At 37.7% G+C, this 22,795-nt stretch overlaps 1 non-coding gene across 1 annotated transcript; it reads left to right on the top strand.

Annotated features, from left to right (window-relative positions):
* The first annotated feature begins 15,397 nt into the window (after nt 1-15,397).
* Nucleotides 15,398-15,501, top strand: LOC128567080 (U6 spliceosomal RNA). The gene has a single exon (XR_008374752.1). It is a non-coding gene; the product is annotated as a U6 spliceosomal RNA (small nuclear RNA).
* The last annotated feature ends 7,294 nt before the right edge of the window (nt 15,502-22,795 follow it).

Raw genomic sequence — 22,795 nt, 5'->3', positions numbered from 1 at the left:
TGAGTGTAAATTGGTACAAGAATCTTGGAAAACAACTTTATGTTTAAAGTTGAACATAAACATGTCCTATATCCTAGAAATTCCAGTTTTTAGGTGTGGATCTTAGAAAAACATGCACATGAGCCCAAAAAGACTATTCTTAAGGAAAATACAATAGCTCAACCAAAATACGTGACTTTCAGTATTGTTTAAAGTAGTTCAAAATTTCCATTACATATTTCTTTCTTGGATCCATGTGTTATTATTAGAGAATATGATTTAATGGTATCTATTCATAGATTATTATTGATATTTGCTTTATGGATTGACACATGGTTAATTTTTTAAAAACATTCTGTGAATTCTAAATTAAAATGTTTATTCTTAAATTTTGAGCACAGAGTTCTATGTACATCTATTGGATCAAGTTTGTCATATTGTTCAAAATTTTTTTAAATATGTTTGTACGTATTGGAAATTTATTTAGTTATGAGTTAGTTTTTTCTTTCTCCCTCTGAGAAAAAGGCCTTTCTTTCTCAGTAACTGATAATTTCAATATCTAACGTCCTAATTAGAGAGGGTCTAATTTCAGTTTTGATGTCTTTGGTCAGCTCTCTCAAATTGGTTTTATTGGGCCTGTGTTTTGTAATTGTGGGTTATGAGCTGATCTTTCTCTAGATTCTATATTCAGCAATTATATGAGGCCTAGATGGAGAGCATATGTCTCTCTCTAACAAGTTCTTTTTTTTTTTTTTTGCTAGGCACCACTTAAATTTGGCTATAATTTTAAATTTATTTCTCATCTTGGGATTTCTTAGACCAGGTAAATTGTAAAAATTTGAGTCCCACTCCTGTGTGGGATTAAAAGTTGACTTTGGTTCCAAATTGTTAGAGGAGATTTTTTTTTTCCCCACAACGTTTGCAGCTTGAACAAAAATATAGCTTTATAACCTTAAAACCTCTCTGCTTTTCAGTGGATTTTTCAAATATACCTTTTAACTGATGATGTGGCTTTCCAAATCTTGAATTTATGCAAATAGGCTCTTAGTTCCAACTTCTATTATTTCATAGACTCAAGGCTATGTCTTCAGTCTCCAGTAATTCCCTTCATGTTTAGTTCTAAACCTCTGAAGTTCAGGTATTTACCAAAGTTCTAATATTCACTGCACGTTGGTCTCAGTTTACCACTTTGGTTCCTATGTGTGATAAGTATTTTGTATACTATTTTGCCAGATTTGTTATGTGTATTGAAAGGCCTTTGCTAACACACTTGTTTCATCCCATAGGTGTGAGATTAAATGAGATAATTTGTATGCAGCATTCTTTTCATTGCCTGAAATATATATAAATCTAGAGGTCTGGGTTTTGAATTATTGGACTGAAAGAAGAAAAAAGTATTTGGTGTATACTATAGGTGACAAGAAATTGTCTAAGGTTTCTATTCTATTTCCTCAAAAAATTGTCTTACACTGTCCTGAAGATTGAGTACACAATAAACATTCAATTAGATGAGAAAAATATCTCCAAGAGTTATCTGGATGTGCAGGGCTTTACATAGAAGTAGTTGTAAATAGGTATGTAGAAATATTAGGCTAAGAGTGTCATTTCCTGATAGCCCATGGACTTTGAAAATCTACAGAGGAAAAGACTTTCACAAACAATAGGGATATTTCTTTGTCCTTCTTTTTTCAATCTAATTTTCTTTCCATTGAAAGCAGCTGTGCTTTTTCTTACTCTGACAATTCAGAAATCAGGGTAACTCATTCCTCATAAATGCTTTAGAATATGCTGGCAGAAGCTGCTTCTGACAGTAGGCTGCTAAATGTTCAATAGTGCTTGATTATACAGAAGGTTAAAAAGACCACTGTGATTATTTCCTTCTCTGTAAAACTATCCCTTGTTTTATTACAAAAACGCTAATTCTTCCAGAAACCAGAGATTATCTAAATAAGCTAAAGCAGAAGCAATGTTATGTAACAAGGGCAAGTTCTTTTCTATATTTTTTTTCCTGGGGGATGGGTGACATTACAAAAAAAATTTTTTTGTAATGATATAAATCTCATACATTCAAGTCATGCATTTAAAGTGTAAAAAACAGTACAAAAGAGTAGTTTGTAGGCTAGTCACAGATACGTGCCATCACCATCAGGAAAATAAATCTATAGAACATTTTATCACTTCAAAAAGAAACCCTGTACTTTTTACTAAGCAGGTTTACTTTAGTTTGAATGTGTCCCTTCCAGAATTCAGGTGTTGCCAGTGTGACATTATTAAGAGTCAGGGCTCTTTACAAGTTGATTAGGCCATGAGGGTATCTCCCTCATGAATGGGTTAAATGCCATTATAAAAGAGCTTGACTGAAGGAGTTGGTCCCTTTTTGCCATTCTACCTTCTGTCATGTGAGAATAGAATTCTTCCTCTCCAGAAGATGCACCATTCAAAGCACCATTTTGAAAGCAGAGTCCCTCTGTTGCTAGTACCTTGACCTTGGACTTCCCGTCCTCCAGAAAGGTAAGAAATAAATTTCTAGCTGGGCGAGGTGGCTCACGCTTGTAATCCTAGCATTCTGGGATGCCGAAGGGGGTGGATCGCTTGAGCTCACAAGTTAGAGACCAGCCTGAGCAAGAGTGAGACCCTGTCTCTAAAAAATAGGCAGGCATGGGCAGCACCTGTGGCTCAAAGGAGTAGGGTGCCAGCCACATATACTGGAGGTGGTGGGTTCAAACCCGGCCCCTGCTAAAACAGCAAAAAAATAAAAATAAAAGTAAAAATAGCCAGGCACTCTGGCAGATCATGTGGTCCCAGCTACTTGGGAGGCTGAGGAAAGAGAATTGCTTGAGCCAAAGAGTTTGAGGTTGCTGTGAGCTATGATGCCACAGCACTCTACTGAGGGTGACAAAGTGAGACTCTGTCTCAAAAAAAAAAGAAGAAGCAGAAAGAAATTTCTGTTCCTTTGATGTTGTTTTGTTTTCTAATTTCAACCTTTTCCATACAGATCCTTTTTCTTTCTCAATTTTTCTAGTTTAATTATAATTTCCCATTGCTGCCTTTTTCAATAGCTAGAACTTCATTTTTGCTAGTGTTTCTACCGCTATTATTTGGTTTTTCACCCAATTTTATCACGTAAAGTTTTCTGTTTGCTTGTTTTGGTTTGATTTATAGCATTTTTGTCTTTCCTCTCTACTTGGTGGAGGTGGGGTACTGTGTCTGATCAGGTTAGCAAAGAGCTGCTGACCTCAAGGGAACCACCCAAATGGGCACCCCCAGAAGGTGGGGTTTTTTTAAGGTTGTGTCAAAGTACCCTACTATACACCTATATTGCTCTGTCTCCCTCTTTCTGTGCCTCTCTTCTTTTTGTCAATATTCCTTTTACCCACCCCCTCTCCTTTCTCTATTTTTCTTTTTTTTTCTTATCACTCGGTCCTCCTTTCTTTCATCCCTTTTTTCTCTTCAATCTTCTCACACTTCTGGTCCTGTAACCCTTAGTCCACAGGCACGAGAACTTAAAGAGCAAGAGGAAGTGAAAGGAAAATTAGGGCAAGGAAACAGATAAAAGAAATCACCCATGAGGAAGAATCAGCAGAAAACTCCAGGCAACATGAAGAACCAGTCCAGAACAACCCTGCCAAGGGACCATGAGGTAGCTACTGCAGATGATTCCACCTATAAAGAAATGTTAGGAATGACAGAAAGGGAATTTAGAATACACATGTTGAAAACAATGAAAGAAATGATGGAAACAATGAAGGAAACTGCTAATAAAGTGGAAATTAACCAAAAAGAAATCCAAAAACAGAATCATATAAGAGATGAACGATATGAAGAATATAAAAAGGATATAGCAGAGCTGAAGGAAATGAAACAGTCAATCAGGGAACTTAAAGATGCAATGGAAAGTATCAGCAACAGGTTAGACCATGCAGAAGAAAGAATTTCAGAGGTAGAAGACAAAGTTTTTGAGATAACTCAGATAGTAAAGGAGGCAGAAAAGAAGAGAGAGAAAGCAGAACATACACTGTCAGAATTATGGGACTTTAAGAAGCATTCCAACATACGAGTTATAGGAATTCCAGAAGGGGAAGAAGAATGCCCCAGAGGAATGGAAGCCATACTAGAGAATATTATAAAAGAAAAATTCCCAAATATCACCAAAGATTCTGACACACTGCTTTTAGAGGGCTATCGGACCCCAGGTCGCCTCAACTCTAACCGAGCTTCTCCAAGACACATTGTGATGAACCTGTCCAAAGTCAAGACAAAAGAAAAGATTCTGCAAGCTGCCCGGAGTAAGCGCCAGTTGACCTACAGGGGCAAATCCATCAGAGTGACCGCAGACTTCTCTAATGAAACTTTACAAGCAAGAAGACAATGGTCATCTACCTTTAATCTACTTAAACAGAACAATTTCCAGCCCAGAATTCTGTACCCTTCTAAGATAAGCTTAAAAATTGATGGAGAAATCAAATCATTTATGGATATACAAACATTGAGGAAATTTGCCACAACAAGACCAGCTCTACAGGAAATACTTCAACCTGTTTTGCATACAGACCACCACAATGGATCAGCAGCAAAGTAAGAACTCAGAAATTAAAGGACAGAACCTAACATCCACACTGATGCAAAAGATAAAACTAAGCAATGGACTCTCACCAAATAAGACGAATAGAATACTACCACACTTATCAATTATCTCAATAAATGTTAATGGCTTGAATTCCCCACTGAAGAGACATAGATTGGCTGACTGGATTAAAAAACACAAGCCATCCATTTGCTGTCTGCAAGAAACACACCTGGCTTCAAAAGACAAATTAAAGCTCCGAGTCAAGGGTTGGAAGACAATTTTTCTGGCAAATGGCATTCAGAAGAAAAGAGGAGTTGCAATCTTATTTTCAGATATATGTGGATTTAAAGCAACTAAAGTCAAAAAAGACAAAGATGGTCACTTTATATTGGTCAAGGGAAAAATACAACAAGAAGATATTTCAATTCTAAATATTTATGCACCCAATTTAAATGCTCCCAGATTCTTGAAACAGACCTTACTCAGTCTGAGCAATATGATATCTGACAATACCATAATAACAGGGGACTTTAACACTCCTCTTACAGAGCTGGACAGATCCTCTAAACAGAAATCAAACAAAGATATAAGAGATTTAAGTGAGACCCTAGAACAACTGTGCTTGATAGACGCATATTGAACACTCCACCCCAAAGATAAAGAATATACATTCTTCTCATCACCCCATGGAACATTCTCCAAAATTGATCATACCCTGGGACACAAAACAAATATCAACAGAATCAAAAGAATTGAAATTTTACCTTGTATCTTCTCAGACCATAAGGCACTAAAGGTGGAACTCAACTCTAACAAAAATGCTCGACCCCACCCAAAGGCATGGAAATTAAACAATCTTCTGTTGAATAACAGATGGGTGCAGGAAGAAATAAAACAGGAAATCATTAACTTCCTTGAGCATAACAACAATGAAGACACAAGCTACCAAAACCTGTGGGATACTGCAAAAGCAGTTTTGAGAGGAAAATTCATCACTTTAGATGCCTACATTCGAAAAACAGAAAGAGAGCACATCAACAATCTCACAAGAGATCTTATGGAATTGGAAAAAGAAGAACAATCTAAGCCTAAACTCAGTAGAAGAAAAGAAATATCCAAAATCAAATCAGAGATCAATGAAATTGAAAACAAAAGAATCATTCAGAAAATTAATGAAACAAGGAGTTGGTTTTTTGAAAAAATAAATAAAATAGATAAACCATTGGCCAGACTAATGAGGAATAGAAAAGTCAAATCTCTAGTAACCTCAATCAGAAATGATAAAGGGGAAATAACAACTGATCCCACAGAGATACAAGAGATCATCTCTGAATACTACCAGAAACTCTATGCCCAGAAATTTGACAATGTGAAGGAAATGGATCAATATGTGGAATCACACCCTCTCCCTAGACTCAGCCAGGAAGAAATAGAGCTCCTGAACAGACCAGTTTCAAGCACTGAGATCAAAGAAACAATAAAAAATCTTCCAACCAAAAAATGCCCTGGTCCAGATGGCTTCACACCAGAATTGCATCAAACCTTCAAGGAAGAGCTAATTCCTGTACTGCAGAAATTATTCCAAAAAATGAGGAAGAAGGAATCTTCCCCAACACATTCTATGAAGCAAACATCACCCAGGAAAAGACCCAAACAAAAAGGAGAATTTCAGACCAGTCTCACTCGTGAATATAGATGCAAAAATTCTCAACAAAATCCTAGCCAATAGATTATAGCTTATCATCAAAAAAGTCATTCATCATGATCAAGTAGGCTTCATCCCAAAGATGCAAGGCTGGTTTAACATACGCAAGTCTATAAACGTTATCCACCATATTAACAGAGGCAAAAATAAAAATCACATGATCCTCCCACAGATGCAGAAAAAGCATTTCATAAAATCCAGCATCCTTTTCTAATTAGAACACTGAAGAGTATAGGCATAGGTGGCACATTTCTAAAACTGATTGAAGTTATCTATGACAAATCCACAGCCAATATTTTACTGAATGGAGTAAAACTGAAAGCTTTTCCTCTTAGAACTGGAACCAGACAAGGTTGTCCTCTGTCACCTTTACTATTCAACGTAGTGCTGGAAGTTCTAGCCAATAAAATTAGGCAAGACAAGGAAATAAAGGGAATCCAAATGGGAGCACAGGAGGTCAAACTCTCCCTCTTTGCTGACGACATGATCTTATACTTAGAGAACCCCAAAGACTCAACCACAAGACTCCTAGAAGTCATCCAAAAATACAGTAATGTTTCAGGATATAAAATCAATGTCCACAAGTCAGTAGCCTTTGTGTAAACCAATAACAGTCAAGATGAGAAGCTAATTAAGGACACAACTCCCTTCACCATAGTCTCAAAGAAAATGAAATACCTAGGAATATACCTAACGAAGGAGGTGAAGGACCTCTATAAAGAAAACTATGAAATCCTCAGAAAGGAAATAGCAGAGGATATTAACAAATGGAAGAACATACCATGCTCATGGATGGGAAAAATCAACATTGTTAAAATGTCTATACTTCTCAAAGCAATCTACGTATTCAATGCTATTCCTATCAAAATACCAACATCGTACTTTCAAGATTTGGAGAAAATGATTCTATGCTTTGTATGGAACTGGAAAAACCCCCATATAGCTAAGGCAGTTCTTAGTAATAAAAATAAAGCTAGGGGGCATCAGCATACCAGATTTTAGTCTGTACTACAAAGCCATAGTGCTCAAGACAGCATGGTACTGGCACAAAAACAGAGACATAGACACTTGGAATCGAATTGAAAACCAAGAAATGAAACTAACATCTTACAACCACCTAATCTTCGATAAACCAAACAAGAATGTACCTTGGGGGAAAGACTCCCTATTCAATAAATGGTGTTGGGAGAACTGGATGTCTACATGTAAAAGACTGAAACTGGACCCACACCTTTCCCCACTCACAAAAATTGATTCAAGATGGATAAAGGACTTAAACTTAAGGCATGAAACAATAAAAATCCTCCAAGAAAGCATAGGAAAAACACTGGAAGATATTGGCCTGGGGAAAGACTTCATGAAGAAGACTGCCATGGCAATTGCAACAACAACAAAAATAAACAAATGGGACTTCATTAAACTGAAAAGCTTCTGTACAGCTAAGGAGACAATAACCAAAGCAAAGAGACAACCTACACAATGGGAAAGAATATTTGCATATTTTCAATCAGACAAAAGCTTGATAACTAGGATCTATAGAGAACTCAAATTAATCCACATGAAAAAAGCCAACAATCCCATAGATCAATGGGCAAGAGACATGAATAGAACTTTCTCTAAAGACGACAGACGAATGGCTAACAAACACATGAAAAAATGTTCATCATCTCTATATATTAGAGAAATGCAAATCAAAACAACCCTGAGATATCATCTAACCCCAGTGAGAATGGCCCACATCACAAAATCTCAAAACTGCAGATGCTGGCGTGGATGTGGAGAGAAGGGAACACTTTTACACTGCTGGTGGGACTGCAAACTAGTACAACCTTTCTGGAAGGAAGTATGGAGAAACCTCAAAGCACTCAAGCTAGACCTCCCATTTGATCCTGCAATCCCATTACTTGGCATCTACCCAGAAGGAAAAAAATCCTTTTATCATAAGGACACTTGTACTAGACTGTTTATTGCAACTCAATTTACAATCACCTAAACGTGGAAACAGTCTAAATGCCCACCAACCCAGTAATGTTTTAACAAGCTGTGGTATATGTATACCATGGAATACTATTTAGCCATTAAAAAAAATGGAGACTTTACATCCTTCGTATTAACCTGGATGGACGTGGAAGACATTATTCTTAGTAAAGCATCACAAGAATGGAGAAGCATGAATCCTATGTATTCAATTTTGATATGAGGACAATTAATGACAATTAAATTTATGGGAGGGAAGCAGAACGAGAGATGGAGGGAGGTGGGTGGGGCCTTGGTGTGTGTCACACTTTATGGGGGCAAGACATGATTGCAAGAGGGACTTTACCTAACAATTGCAATCAGTGTAACCTGGCTTATTGTACCCTCGATGAATCCACAACAATAAAAAAAAAAAAAAAAAGAAATTTCTGTTCTTTATAAATTTCCCAGTCCCTCATATTTTGTCATAGCAGCAGAAACAAACTAAGATAACCTTCTACCTTATATCCCTTTGCCCCTAATCCTAAGTAGCCACTAATCCATTTCCCTATAGATTTCCTTATTCTGGACAATCATGTAAATGGAAACTATTATACATAATACATTTTTTTTTGTTGTTGTTACTGGCTTTTTTTTTTGCTTTTAGCATAATGGTTTCAAAGTTCATTCATGTTGTATCAATACTTCATTTCTCTCTATGACCAAATAATATTCCATTGTATGAATATGCCATATTGTATTTATCCATTCATCAGTTGATGGATATTTGGGTTGTTTCTACATTTTGTCTATTAAGAATGATGCTGCTGTTAACATCTGTGTGTAGGTTTTTATGTGGACACATGTTTTCATTTCTCTTGATATATGCTTCGGGGTAGACTTACTGGGTCTTACTGTAATTCTATCCGTAGTTCAATCATTTGAGGAACTTCTAGACTATTTTCCAAACTTGTGGCACCATTTTACATTTCCTACAACAGTATACTGGGGTTCTAATTTCTCCATGTGCTTGTTAATGCTTGCTATTATCAGTCTTTTTGATTCTAACCATCCTAGTGGCTGTGAAGTGGTCTCTCGTTGTAGTTTTGATTTGCCTTTTCTTGATGACTAAAGATGTTGAGTGTCTTTTCACAGGCTCATTGGCCAGTTATAGATCTTACTTGAGGAATTGTCTATTCAAATCTTGTATCTATTTTTTAATTGAGGAAAGGCATAGTTTTTTTTTTTTTTTAAGGATTTCTAATGTTTTTTTAAAAAATAAAACCTAACAACATGTATTGTGGAGGAATGAACATCATGCTTGCAAGGATCGTCACCGGTTCTTAACACATCATAGAAAACGCTGAGAGCAAGACATTCTCCTGGCAAGCATAGAGATATCTTGTAACTTGGAGGCAAGCCCTCAAGTACTCAGTGTTTCAGAATGAGATGAGATCGGTCACTCGATAGTAAGCAGGTATTAAACCTTAAACATTTTATGGTACTTCATCGTGGGAAGTGTGGAGAAAGAGCATGTAGCTCCTGCACGTCATTACTTAGCACTCTTTACACCCGCTGTGTACCCCCTCAATAAATAGCCACTGCAAAAGTTGTTCAGGGTTCTCCTGCACCTCGGGTGAGCCTCAGCTCTTGCAGCTTGTACTCTCAATCCATGTCCTGGCTGTTTCCTTCATGTGGCTCTGACAATGCATAACATATTTAATAATATACTTAAGAAACTTCTTGATTAAAAAGAATAAAAGAGCCTAAAATTGGAATTCTGTTGCAAAACCTAGGTCATTGCAAAGATCCTTCAATGAAAAGACCTTCAAATAATAAAGATTATACATTGCTCATCACCTTTGTTCTAGATTTCAGCGTTCCCCAAGGTCTTTTACATTAGGACTTAAATCTGCATGACTCAATGAATATTATTTACTAAAATATTCTATTTGAAAAAATGCTCATCATTCCTAATTATTAGAAAAATGAAAATCAAAACCACCCTGAGATATCATCTAACCTCAGTGAGAATGGCTCACATTATAAAATCTCAAAACTGTAAATGCTGGCGTGGATGTGGAGAGAAGGGAACACTTTTCCACTGTTGGTGGGACTGCAAACTAATACAATCTTTTTGAAAGGCAGTATGGAGAAAACTCAAACTAGACATCCCATTTGATGCTGAAATCCCAACACTGGGCATCTACCCAGAAGGAAAAAAATCTGTTTACCATAAGGACACTTGCACTAGACTATTTATCGCAGCTGAATTTACAATCGCCAAAATGTGGAAACAGCCTAATTGTCCACCAACCGAGGAATGGATTAACAAGCTGTGGTAAATGTATACCATGGAATCCTATTCAGTCATTAAAAAAGATGAAGACTTTACATCCCTTGTATTAACCTGAATGGAAGTGGAACACATTATTCTTAGTAAAGAATCACAAGAATGGAGAAGCCAGAATCCTATGTACTCAATTCTCATATGAGGACAGTTGATGACCTAGTGTACGGAGGATGGGGGAAGGGGAGATCAGAGAGAGTGAACAAGGGAGGGGGGTGTGGGAAGGGGAGAGCAGAAAGAGGGAAGGAGGGAGGGGTTTGGGGGAAAGTGACAGTGTGTGACACAATTTTGGGGACGGGACACAATTATAAGAGGGACTTTACCTAACAAATGTAATCAATGCAACCTGGTTCTTTGTACCCTCAATGAATCCCCAACAATAAAAAAAAAAAAAAAAAAAAACATTCTATTTGACTGCCAAGTGTTTTCCTTGCAAGGTATTGCTGTGGTTGTGGGATATCTTCTCAGTTTTTCACTTATCTATTCCCCTATCAGCGCTTTGAGGATAACTCGAGTAAATAAGAAAGGTGTTTTAATTTTTTTTTTTTGAACAGTATGCATCCCCTCTTGCTTTGCTATTGACAGAAGCCAATTTATCTAGTAACCAGAGGTCATTGATGTCTGACACGGGGTCACTATGACTCTCACCCCCCTGGGTGCGGTGCAGCAAGCTTTCTCATACCCTGTTGATCTTACCCATTTCATGTCTATGTGAATGATAACTGTAATCCTTGGAATTTCTAGCAGTTTCAATTTCAAGAAGTTGATCATTTCTTAAATATGTAAATAAATAGGACTTAATTTCCTTAGTGTTTTAAAATCTTCATAAATAAATTCACACATTTTTTTTTCTGACCTGGCATCTTGATCATTGTTTCAGAAGACATGAGCTATCCTTAAAAAGACCCTAAAATCACCAAGGCAATGTTGTACCATGTGCAGGACCTTAGTAAATTAACTGATCACCACCTTCTTCAAACTAATCATCTATAAAAATTGGTTTAATATTTATTCATAGTCTAAAGAAAAATAAGTTTTCAATTAGTAAAAAGAATTATATATAATAGAGGATTTTCCCCAGCTATTCTGGATTATATGAGAAATGATATATGATAGAGATGAATTGGAACATTGGTTATAATGTCAAAATTTATAAATAACTAAAATGTCTGTCAATGATAGTTTATATGCTACTTACTGTTCAACTACACAATATATAGTAATATCAGGCCAGCCATCTAAAAAAACATGCAATTCTCTATTATGATATGGAAAAATTTCCAAGGTGTTTAAGGAGCAAATATACAAATTTCAGAACAACAGTGTAGCATGTTACCATACATGGGCAAAAATGTTTCAGTGGATAACTTTAGAAATGCAAGAATATCTCTTGACATTTATTAAAATTAAGTGTCTTTGAGGAGTCGGATGGTAGCTGACACAAGGAATAAAGGGAAGCCTCTCATTATCCATCATACAGTGTGTTTTCATCTTATGTACATCAACTCTATTTAACAAATTCACAAATATAAATAGAGCAAAATAAGGAACGTATCACATATTTTGTTACATGTTATTTCCAACATCATACAGTTCTTTGGAGGTACTTCTAAAATTTAGGCAATCATACATGACTCCTTCCTAGTAAAATGGACTTGACTTCCATGATTAGTTTTCAGAAATTCCTCTGAGACTGCTGATTTGTACGACTACATCCCAGCAAATGTCGAGAATACCGTTCTCTGGATCGAGAGTATATCTGTGAAGACTGTTTATTTTTTAAAACTATTTCCCTTCAAGGTACTTTCTACTTCGATGGTTATTTAGGAAGTTGAATGAGAAAACCTGAATTAACTGGCACCATATTTCTGATTTATTCCAGTAAGGTTTATTGACATTTCTGACTGGAGCTCTGGGAACTTGCCCGTCTAAGTTGCTTCTTAATCCTACTGTGGTTTCACACCAATGTAAGAGTTTTGCTAATGTTATATTACTTAAAACTAAGTAAAAATAAAGTAAAATAAGACTCTAAAATCTTGTTCCAATTTCATCCCAGACAGAAATTTGAACATGTAGGACCCTTATGAGGGGAGCAACTGTTTTTAAACCCATGATTACCTAAAATATCTTCTTAAAGATGGCATTTATATGAAAAAAAAAATAACTCAAGGAGCATTAAGAGATGTTAGGAGAATTTATAAAAAAAAAAAGGTGTAGAGTTGATTCTTCAAACCCTTTACAGTTTGGGTTAATTATATTATGCTATCTTTCTAAGTTAATTTTATTTTCGTTTAATGATACTTATTATAAGTAAGTATAACCTGTGATACTATGATAATGATAATGATCTATGGTAATGATGATAAAAATTATCCTACTATAGAAAAAAAACTTTAGGGATTATGACCAAAGATCTTCCTTCAAGTTTTAAATAGATTTTCTCTTCTGTTTATATGCTTCTTTGTGTGTGTATGTGTGCTTATGTTAAATATAGCCCTTTGGCTTTGTTACAAATGAATCTGATTTTTTTTCCAGTTATCCAAATAATTCGTATATGAATTACTTAAGGGATTTTTATCAGAAAGACTTGAGCTTACTTGAGAAAGTCTTTGTATATAATTTTTTTCCAGGAAATGGAGCCAAATTACTGAAACACTTCTAAAATTTTTCAAACTGAGGTTTAATTGGGGATAAATACACCAATTCTGTGTTATTTAATGTTTTAGTTGGGGATTCTTTTATCCCATGAGTATCAACTAATCTTATACTCTGAAAGCTGTAATATGATTCATTTTTTATAAAAAAATTTAGTCCTATTGTTCACCTATGGAAAGTACAAGTGAGCAGAGTAGCTTCAAGGAGATAAACCTGACAGGTAATACCTTAGCCAGGCAATCAAGGTCAACGTTAATGATGATAAGTAACGTTGATAGTGTGTGCACTTGACACATGTGATAAACATGACACTTTACCTCTGTGGTATCCCTCCCCAAAGCACAGCCCCGGTTTAATCATGAGAAAAATAATGGACAAATCTTAGTTGAGGGAAATTCTATAAATACCTGACTGATACTCCTCAAAAGTGTCAAGATCATCAAAACCAAAAAAATGTCTGAAGAGCTGTCACAGCAAAGAGAAGATTAAGGACACAACAACGACAGTTGACCCTTGAACACTGCACAGGTCCACTTACATGTGGATTTTCTTCCACTACTGGCACCCCTGAGACAGAGGGCCAGGACCAACCCCTCCCCTTCTTCCTCCTTCTCAGCTTACTTGATGTAAAGACGACAAAGATGAAGACCTTTATAATGAGCCACTCCTACTTAAGGAAGAGTAAATGTATCTTCGTAATGATATTTTCTTTTTGCTCGTTTAAGAATATAGTACTTAACACATATAGCATACAAAATATCGTTAATCAACAGATTAAGTTATTGGTAAGCTTCCAGCCAATAGTAAGCTATTAGTAATTAAGTTTGGGGGGGAGTCGAAAGTGACACCTAAATGTTGGCATTCCTCACCTCCATGGTTCAGGGGTCAACCATAAATATCATGAAATATTGTGAATAAGATCTTGGAACAGGAAAAAAGGATGTTATATTTTTTAACTAAGAACATTTACATAAAATAAGGACTTTATTTAATTTCAATATTGGTTCATTGGTTACAGAACATGTCACACCAATGTAGGCAGGATGTTAATAATAGGGGAGACAAGGCAGAGAATATGGGAATTATCTGTATCATCTTACTATTTTCAGTACTAGAACTATTCTAAGAAATTAATGTTTGTTTTAAAAAAATAGTTCAGCAGGGCTCTTAAATTTTTTTTTTATTTTTTACATCTGGCTGGAAAAAATGAATACTAATAACAGACCCCGTGGCCATTGTTTAAATGATAAAGGCATTTAGTAACATTGCTTTTGGCTGGGTCTGGGTTTGAACCCACCATCTCTGGCATATGGGGCTGGCACCCTAGTCCGTTGAGCCACAGGCGCTGCCCAGTAATCCTGTTTTTAAGTTGTGATAAATATGACCGGAAAAAGTTACTACCATGCATGTTCATAGACTTCTGCCTTTTTCCTCCATACCCAATACCTCATGGAAGGGCAGAGAAAGGATAAGAGTTTGAGCAGACGTGTTCTTACTACAGACGAAGTCAGAGCTGTAGGGGAACAGGGCTCTTCAGGACCTGCTTGCTCATGGCGAGGACGTTGTTTGCATGCAGGTGTGTGTGTGTGTGTGTGTGTGTGTGTTGGGATGCTGGCCATGTGTAGTTTGAAGGTTTTCTGCAATTAAAGGCAACATAAAGACTTGAGCAAGCAGAATGGCAAGGAGAAAGAGATGGACTTTTAAGGTCAAGGAGAGTGAGAAGCTCCCAGGAATTTCAGAGACCAAAGAAACGAAGATTTTTCTTTGAAACTACCATCAACCCACTTAAATGATTGAAAGAGAGATGAGAGTAAATACTGGAATAGTGTTGGGCTGGTGGGCCTATTCTTTAAATGCAATCCGCTCTGGCCCTGGACCATGTGGGTTTATGTGTTTCTTTTTCTTTCTTTTTTTTTTATTTTATTATTTTTTTTTTATTAAATCATAGCTGTGTACATTGATATAATCATGGGGCATCATTCACTAGCTTCACAGACCGTTTACCAAGTTTCACACATACCCTTGTAAGATGCACCGCTGGTGTAACCCCACCAATCCCCTTCCCTCTACCCACCTTCCCCCTCCCTCCCCACCCTTTCCCCCTTCCCCCTATTCTTAGGTTGTAACTGGGTTATAGCTTTCATGTGAAAACCCTAAATTGGTTTATATGTTTCTAAGCATCATAGTGTTCACTTGAACAGCACATAAATTAAAATTGGATTGATACAGAGATTAGCATGGCCCCTGTGCAAGGATAACGGGCAAATTCACGAAGTGATCCATATATATAAAACATAAGTGTTCTAATTATGTTACATACATACATACCTATGTATTTCTGCTTTAAATGCCATTTTTTAAAACGCAGGACCAGACTTGCATACTTGCAATGAATCTTACCTAATATATAACTCTGTTCGTGTATTGGTGGGTTCAAATCACTAATATTTGTAAAGAAGTTGCAAGATACTGGCCTGAGTTTTCTTTCCTTATAATATCTTTGGTTTTTGTATTAGGGTCATGCTGGCCTCATAGAATGAGTTAGAAAGTATTTACTCTGTTTTTATATTCTGAAAAAGATTTTTAAAATTGATGTAATTTCTTCATTTCTGTTACAATATATTCAATCACTAGCATTTTTAATTTTTTCTAGAATTTTCATTTTTCTTCTTATGTTATTGGGTCTGTTATTACATATTGTTACTTTTCCTTAAATCCGATAGCATATTAATCACAGTTTTTTAGCATTCTTGGTCAGATAATTCCAACATTCCTATTCTATCTGATTCTGATTCTGGAGTGTCTTCAGACTATGTTTTTTGCCTTTTAGTATACCTTATAATTTTTTTCTTGAACGGTGGACATGATGTCCTCTGTAAAAGAAACTGCTTTTGATAGGACTTTAGTAATGTAGTGGTAACGTTTGTAGGGAGGAGAAGTCTTGTATGTCCCTGTAAGTAGGTATCAGTTTTTTTGGTGAGCCTATGCTACTAGACTGAGAATTTCACTAGTACGTTTCAATTTCTTCCCCACTTTGGTGAGACAGGATGGCCAGAGCTGGCTGCTCCAGTAAGATGTGTTAGGCTCTTGAGAAATGGTTTCTCCCTATGGCTGGCCTTGTTAAGAACAGAATGCTCTGGTGCATTTCAGAATGGTTACTTCTCCCCTCCCCCTGCTGGAAGCACTGGGAAATTTTTATCCAGTATTCCTCATGAGAACCTGGTAAAGCTCCTAGAGGTAACACTCTATCGATTGTGGGGGTCACCTGGACCCCTGGAGTTCCTAACTTCAGACTTGTCCACACTTAGCCTCCGGCAGTTCATCGATTGCCATTCGGATTTTCCTCCTTGGGTGCTGGTTCTCCTGTAAGTTGTGATTCTCTGTTTCTCTGTTTCTCCAATTTGGGGAGCAGCAGTTTGCCCTGTGACCTCACTCCTCTGAAGGCTATAAGAAAAATTATTGACTTTTCAGTTTGTTCAGGTTCGACTTGTTGGAATAGAGTGGTGACTTCTAAGTTCCTTCTGAGTCAGACCAGGAATCAGAAGCCACTCTAACCCTTATAAAAATCCTCGCATTCATCCACAGTATCTGTGGAGTCCCATCAGTTTTGGCTATTGCCGGCTTATAGTAGCCTAAGTTTAGATTTCCCTATTTTAAAAACTTGGATAATTAGGGATACTTTTGTTATGTCCTGGTACATCCGGTTCTCACTCCGTCCTACAAACTAAAACCATCAAAGCCTGATTGTCAGCGTCTGAGACAGCAGAAGTTTGACTGTATTACATGACTCTGCCTGGCCCGTCCCTCCCAATAAACAATTGCTCACTGTGGGCCCAGGGTCCCCACCCAAGGTAAATGACTCAGTTGCAATTTCAAAAATATCAAAAACAAGCACAGAATATTTGTGCAAGGAGATAGAACAATAAAGCCTACTTTAACCAAGTCATGCCTCATTTAATTATTATGGCGCTGAATGGCATGGAGCAGTATCCTAAGAGCAATAAACATCACTATTGCTGTAACCACTGGAGATACTGTTCGGTATTGAGTTTCCGGTTTTATCACCTCTGTTTATTCTCTTCCTCTACAGATTTTGTCCTAGCACTCATCAGACTGTGCAATTATTTTGCCTACAGACATTTAGTGATTTGCCTAGTTTCAGCTTGTCTCCTGCAGAAGTTGTATTAACAGCACCTCTTTTATTCTGGATTTCAGTGTTCACCACTGAATTTCTGAATCATCGAATCTCTGGAGTTTCATCTTTCTAGTTTCAAAAATATTTGATGACTTGGAAGAGAGAGCGAGAGAATCATTTAAAGTAAAGTTAGTCAGAGAAAGCAACTTTGGAGACGGCTCATACCTAGAAGGTGTGTCTTTCACCTTCCTTCAACTCACCTTGGCAAATCTCTCCAATGCCCTCCAGACTTGGTTCCAATGTCACTTCTGCAAGAATATTCCTACTTCCCCTGTGAATGACTCTTCCGCTCTGGCACGGGGGTCTCCGCCTATGACATAGCGTAGTTTACCTGTGCACGTCTGCTCTTCTACGTATGCTGTGAGTGTCTGACAACAGGAGCCATCTTTGAGCAAACAGAGCCTATCCCTCCCATGATGTATGTCATTTATTTATTTCAGAAGATTTTTATAGTTGATAAAATCTTATGTTTTATGAATGTTCCACATACATTATATATGTTCTAAGCAAGACCATCAACACCTTCAACACTTACCAAATCCCATGCAGTGTGGGGGCCTTTTTTCTGTATCTTCTTCAGCTCCGGGTACATGACACTCGATCAGATGCTCCAATTCCCTGGATTTGAAGAAGATAGATGTCAGTATTTCAGATGAACTCTTTCTTAGTAATCTTCCTGCTCATCAAAAAAAAGCACTAATTATTTGACTTGCACTTTGCTCATATAAACTAAGTTGTTTAGTCTATGATTTTAGATAGCTAAAAATATGTATACAATTGTTAGCTCCTGGAGGGCAGGGAGGGTTCTAGTTTATCTTGCCCTACAGAGCACATTAAACAGTACAAAGTATTACAGCAGTTTTTTTTTTAGAATGTTCTTTTATGACAGGGCTGAATCATGGGGCTGAGGAATTGCTGTGAGCAGGTAATGCCCTGCAGCTCAGAAAGCACAATGCGGAGTTGAGGCAGGAACACTCTCAGTGCACTGCACACTCTCCATGCCAAACTCTCTCCCACCTCGGCTCTTTCTTTGTGATTTGACCAGAGGAGAAAGTTGATAACATTCTCTTGCACATTTTCACTGGCAGTGAAGTTCAGTAAATGCAGTGAAAATCCGTTCTTAGGCCTGCAGGCCAGATGGAGCCCAACCCATCCTGCTAAGTGGCTAAGTATTCAGATAAGAAAAAATGATTTGGGACAACGTAAATTCTCAAGTCGAATGCATTTAGGCAAATAAAGGCAGTTTCTTTTTGCTAAAAAAGCTATATATATATATATTTTTAATTGAAGCATTTGGGTAATTGTGTTCTGCCTTTGTGGGCAGCTTTTGAGTTTTTCCTCTTTGCCTATTTATTGATGATGTGGCTGTAAGTCTCTTGCAAGACCTTGGCCCCTGGCTGGCAGTTAACCCCTCCTCCCTCAGGCCTGACATCCTATGTGACTCCACCCGCAGCCTCGCCTCATAGTTCCCTGCCTGCCTCACCTTCAATAACTTCCCCCTACCCATGGCCACACCCAGACCTTGTCACCTCCAGATTGGGCCAATTCTCAAATAAAGTACTCAGAGTCATTCTTACCCACATGTTCCTGACTCTCTCACTCACTTTATTGCTTCCAATACACCAGTTCTTTGACTTTTGGTATCTTCAGTTTATAGAGCCCCTGTCCCTCTCCCCTAACTTTACTCAGACCCTATCCATGGGGTAACTTCATCCCTTTGTTTAGTGGTTTTCTAAAACTTCTTACTCTATGATCTTTCCACCACTCCCTTCCAAACCTCAATACATCCGACTGCTGTATTCTCAGCATTTGCATCCTGCTCATTGCCATTTCAGGAGGAAAAGCACACAGTTGTCAGGATTGGTCCATCATATTCCTACATGTCTAATTTGGGGGTGGCACTTGTAATTCCCTAATGGCACGATTATACTTTTCCTGGTTAACATGTAATCTTTCCAAATAGTATTTCAGCTATGCCTCTCCAAAGTCCAACATCTCCTTAGATCTGGTATTCCATCTCACTGTTAATTTTTAATGTCTCTTAATGTCACTGGCACATGCATGTCAATGAGGTGAGGACTCCTTTGTTTCTGATTCCTCCCTCCCCTGTTATTTCTCTCCCAAGTTTTTGTTTTCCCATTTAGAGCCCTATTTCTCTAAAGAATCGTCTCTACCAGTTATCTCCACAGTGCTCACTGCCAGCCAGGACTCAACTTAGTTTTTGATTCTTACTTCTCTACCCAAGCAGGTTTTTGAAAGGCCACAAATAATTGTAAGTCTTTATCTTGCCAGATCTTCACCTGATAGAAGCACAACTGATTGCTCTCTCCTCCTTGAAACATTTTTTCCCATATTATTTATGTCACCACACTCCCTGCTTTGTATGTTCATTCATGGTTACCTTGCTGTCTCCTCTCCCTCTGCCCAGCACTCTGAAGTTGGTGCTACTCCCAGTGCTGTTTCAGACGTGTTTCCTCTGTCATTCCACACTCTTGTAGGAGGCAGAGGAACAAGTCTCTTACTAAAGACGGGCAGATCCTAATTGCTAGAAGCTCTGAGTAATCTTAAGTGCCAAAGGGCCGTGCAGACGTGATTCTGCTGAGGACTTTGAGATAGAAAGATTATCCAAGATTGTCCAGGAGAGCCCCATGTCATCTCACAAGAGAGAGAAGAGTTGGGGAGGGAGACGTGATGATGGAAGCAGAGGTCACGTGACACAGGAAGCCTCTAGAAGCTGGGAAAAGCAAAGGCAGAGAGCTTCCCCTGAAGCCTCCAGAAGGAATGACGCTTTGCCAACAGCTTGACACTGTTAGAATCACTTCAAACTTCTGGCCTCCAGCACTGTGAGATAACACGTTGTGTTATTTTGAGCTGCTAAGTTTTTGGTAATTTGATAATGTAGCGGTAGATACTAAGACAACTCTTCCCCTGGACAAGTCTTATCTAAGGCTTCTTCATTCTTTACCCATCTTCACTCAGAAGTCTCCTGAATTTGTAATGGTCACCTCTTTGCTGTAACCAACTTACACCTTGAACATAGAATTCCTCATTCATAATACAGTTTAAATATTGCTATTGTAGCAGAGTTGGGTAGGTGAAAAGGTAGAAGATGGCCCCTCCCTTGTCATGAAATACTTAAGCTGACCAAGGTCTGGCTATCTTCACACCTGGTTATAAAAAAAAAAAAAAAACAAAGAAAAGAAAAAATTCCCCATCCCATGGAGGAAAGACCATGGCACAGTACACATGAGAGGTTTTTGTAAGTCTGGCCCCACTATTTTTCTTCTGCCCACATTTCACTGAGTGGATTTCAGTCACATGGCAGTATCCAACCAGAAATGATAGAGGGAAATGTAGCCTACCCATGTGCCCATGAGAACAGAGAAAGCATGGATTTTGTTCAGCAGTATATTAACATATCTCCCAAATCTGTATTTCTAAGTCTGACCTATTTTCAAACAACTGGAGACACATCAACAATTTCTTACTGAATAGCTTTGCCCAGAGACATCTAAAAACCTTGACCTCAACATTTCAAAATGTGAACTCCTTATCTTCCCAGTAACATGCCTTCTCCAGGGTTCTTATGTCAGGGAATGGTAGCAATGTGACCCACACCACAAACCTGGGGCCCTCTCTGACTTCTGTCTCACATTAATCCATTATCAGTCAATAAACAGTGAAGAAAAGAATTACATTTCAATTGTGTCCATCCCTGCAGCATTACCGCCATTACCCTAACCATTCTATCACCATTTCTCATCTAGGCCACAGCAAAGACCTCATAACTCGGATCTTTGCCTCCATTCTTAATCCCATAAATTCATTTTTCACGCTGTAGCCCAAATGATCTTTTATAAATATAAATGTTCCAAGTTCTAAACATTTCAAATTTTTCCCAGTACTCTTAAGATTTCAAAACAGCTGGGCACAGTGGTTCACAGCTGTAATACTGGCACTCCGGAGGCCAAGGCTGGAGGATCTCTTAAACTCAGGAGTTCGAGACTAGCTTGAGCAAGCGTAAGACCCGTCTCTACTAAAAATAGAAAAAACTAGCTGGGTGTTGTTGTGGGCACCTGTATTTCCAGCCACTCAGAAGGCTGAGGTAGGAGGATTGCACAAGCCCAAGTTTGAGATTGCTGTGAGCTATGAGGAAGTCATGGCACTCTGCCCAGGGTGACAGAGGGAGACTCCATCTCAAAAAAATAAGTGAGTGAATGAACGAATGAATGAGTGAATAAATAAATAAATAAATAAATAAATTTTTACAAATACATTGAAGCATAATATGACACATAAGACCCTCTATGATCTCTGTTCTGCAGGCATCTCCTGCTTCACCTCCAGCCCTCCTACCACTCTGTACTTTCATGGCACTAAACTCTTTCAGACCTTTAAGACTACATGCTGTCTCTTGTTTCTGGATCTTTGTGCATCCCATTTTCCTTCCTGGCTCTTTATCCCTCTCCCCTGACATTTTGTTAGTCCCATCTTATTTATCTTTCAGCTCCAATGTCTTCTTCTGAGAAACTTGCCCTGATATCCCCTAAGAACATAAAGCTTACATCACACTCCATCAGCTGTCTTTCCTGAGATACTGCAAGTTATGTTTGGCCAAGAAAAAAGGCTGTCTTATTTTTACCCTCAAGTACCCCTATACTGCCTAGTACATAGTAGTGCTGAGTAAATATTTGTTGAAAAAGTGAATAGATCCTCACTTATGTATTTCTAAGACTTATGAAGCTAGGTAAAGATGAAGACGTTTATATTCTCATGACTGAGGTCCAGTTCCCACTTCTACCCCTAATGTCCTTACTAAAAATTCATAACAATAGTAACTGCTATTGTGGTACAATCCTCAGTCATAAACAGCAGCTATATTTTATGTATATAGATATAGTTATCAAGTAAACCCATTCATAGTGTTTCAAAGGGACACAATAATAACTGAAACTTCTATTCAACATAACAGTAAATGCCAAGCAAAATAGAAGTTTTTTTAATTCAAGAAAATGTTTGTATGTGTGTATAACTATATACATAAAACATACACATATATACTATTACATAAAACAGATGTATATAGACACATAATATGTGTGTGTATGTATATAACGTGGTGTATATATTATCTTGGTCTGTTTCTGCTGCTATAACAAAATACCTGACATTTAGTGATTTATAAAGAACAGAAATTTCTTTTCCATAGTTCTGGAGTCTCAGATCAAGTTGCCAGTGGGCTTCAGTGTCTGGTGAGGGCTTCTCTCTGCTTCTTAGACAGAGCTGTGCGGCTGCATCCTTGTGTGACAAGAGGGTGAATGGCGTGTCTTCACAGGATGGAAGGTAGAAAGGTAAAAGGAGACCAGTGAGTTCCCCCCTGTTCTTTTC

This window comes from Nycticebus coucang, chromosome 15 (assembly GCF_027406575.1).
Source record: "Nycticebus coucang isolate mNycCou1 chromosome 15, mNycCou1.pri, whole genome shotgun sequence".
Classification (NCBI taxonomy): Eukaryota; Metazoa; Chordata; class Mammalia; order Primates; family Lorisidae; genus Nycticebus; species Nycticebus coucang.
Note: the sequence above shows the minus strand (reverse complement) of the source record. Positions and strands in the feature narration are given on the sequence as shown.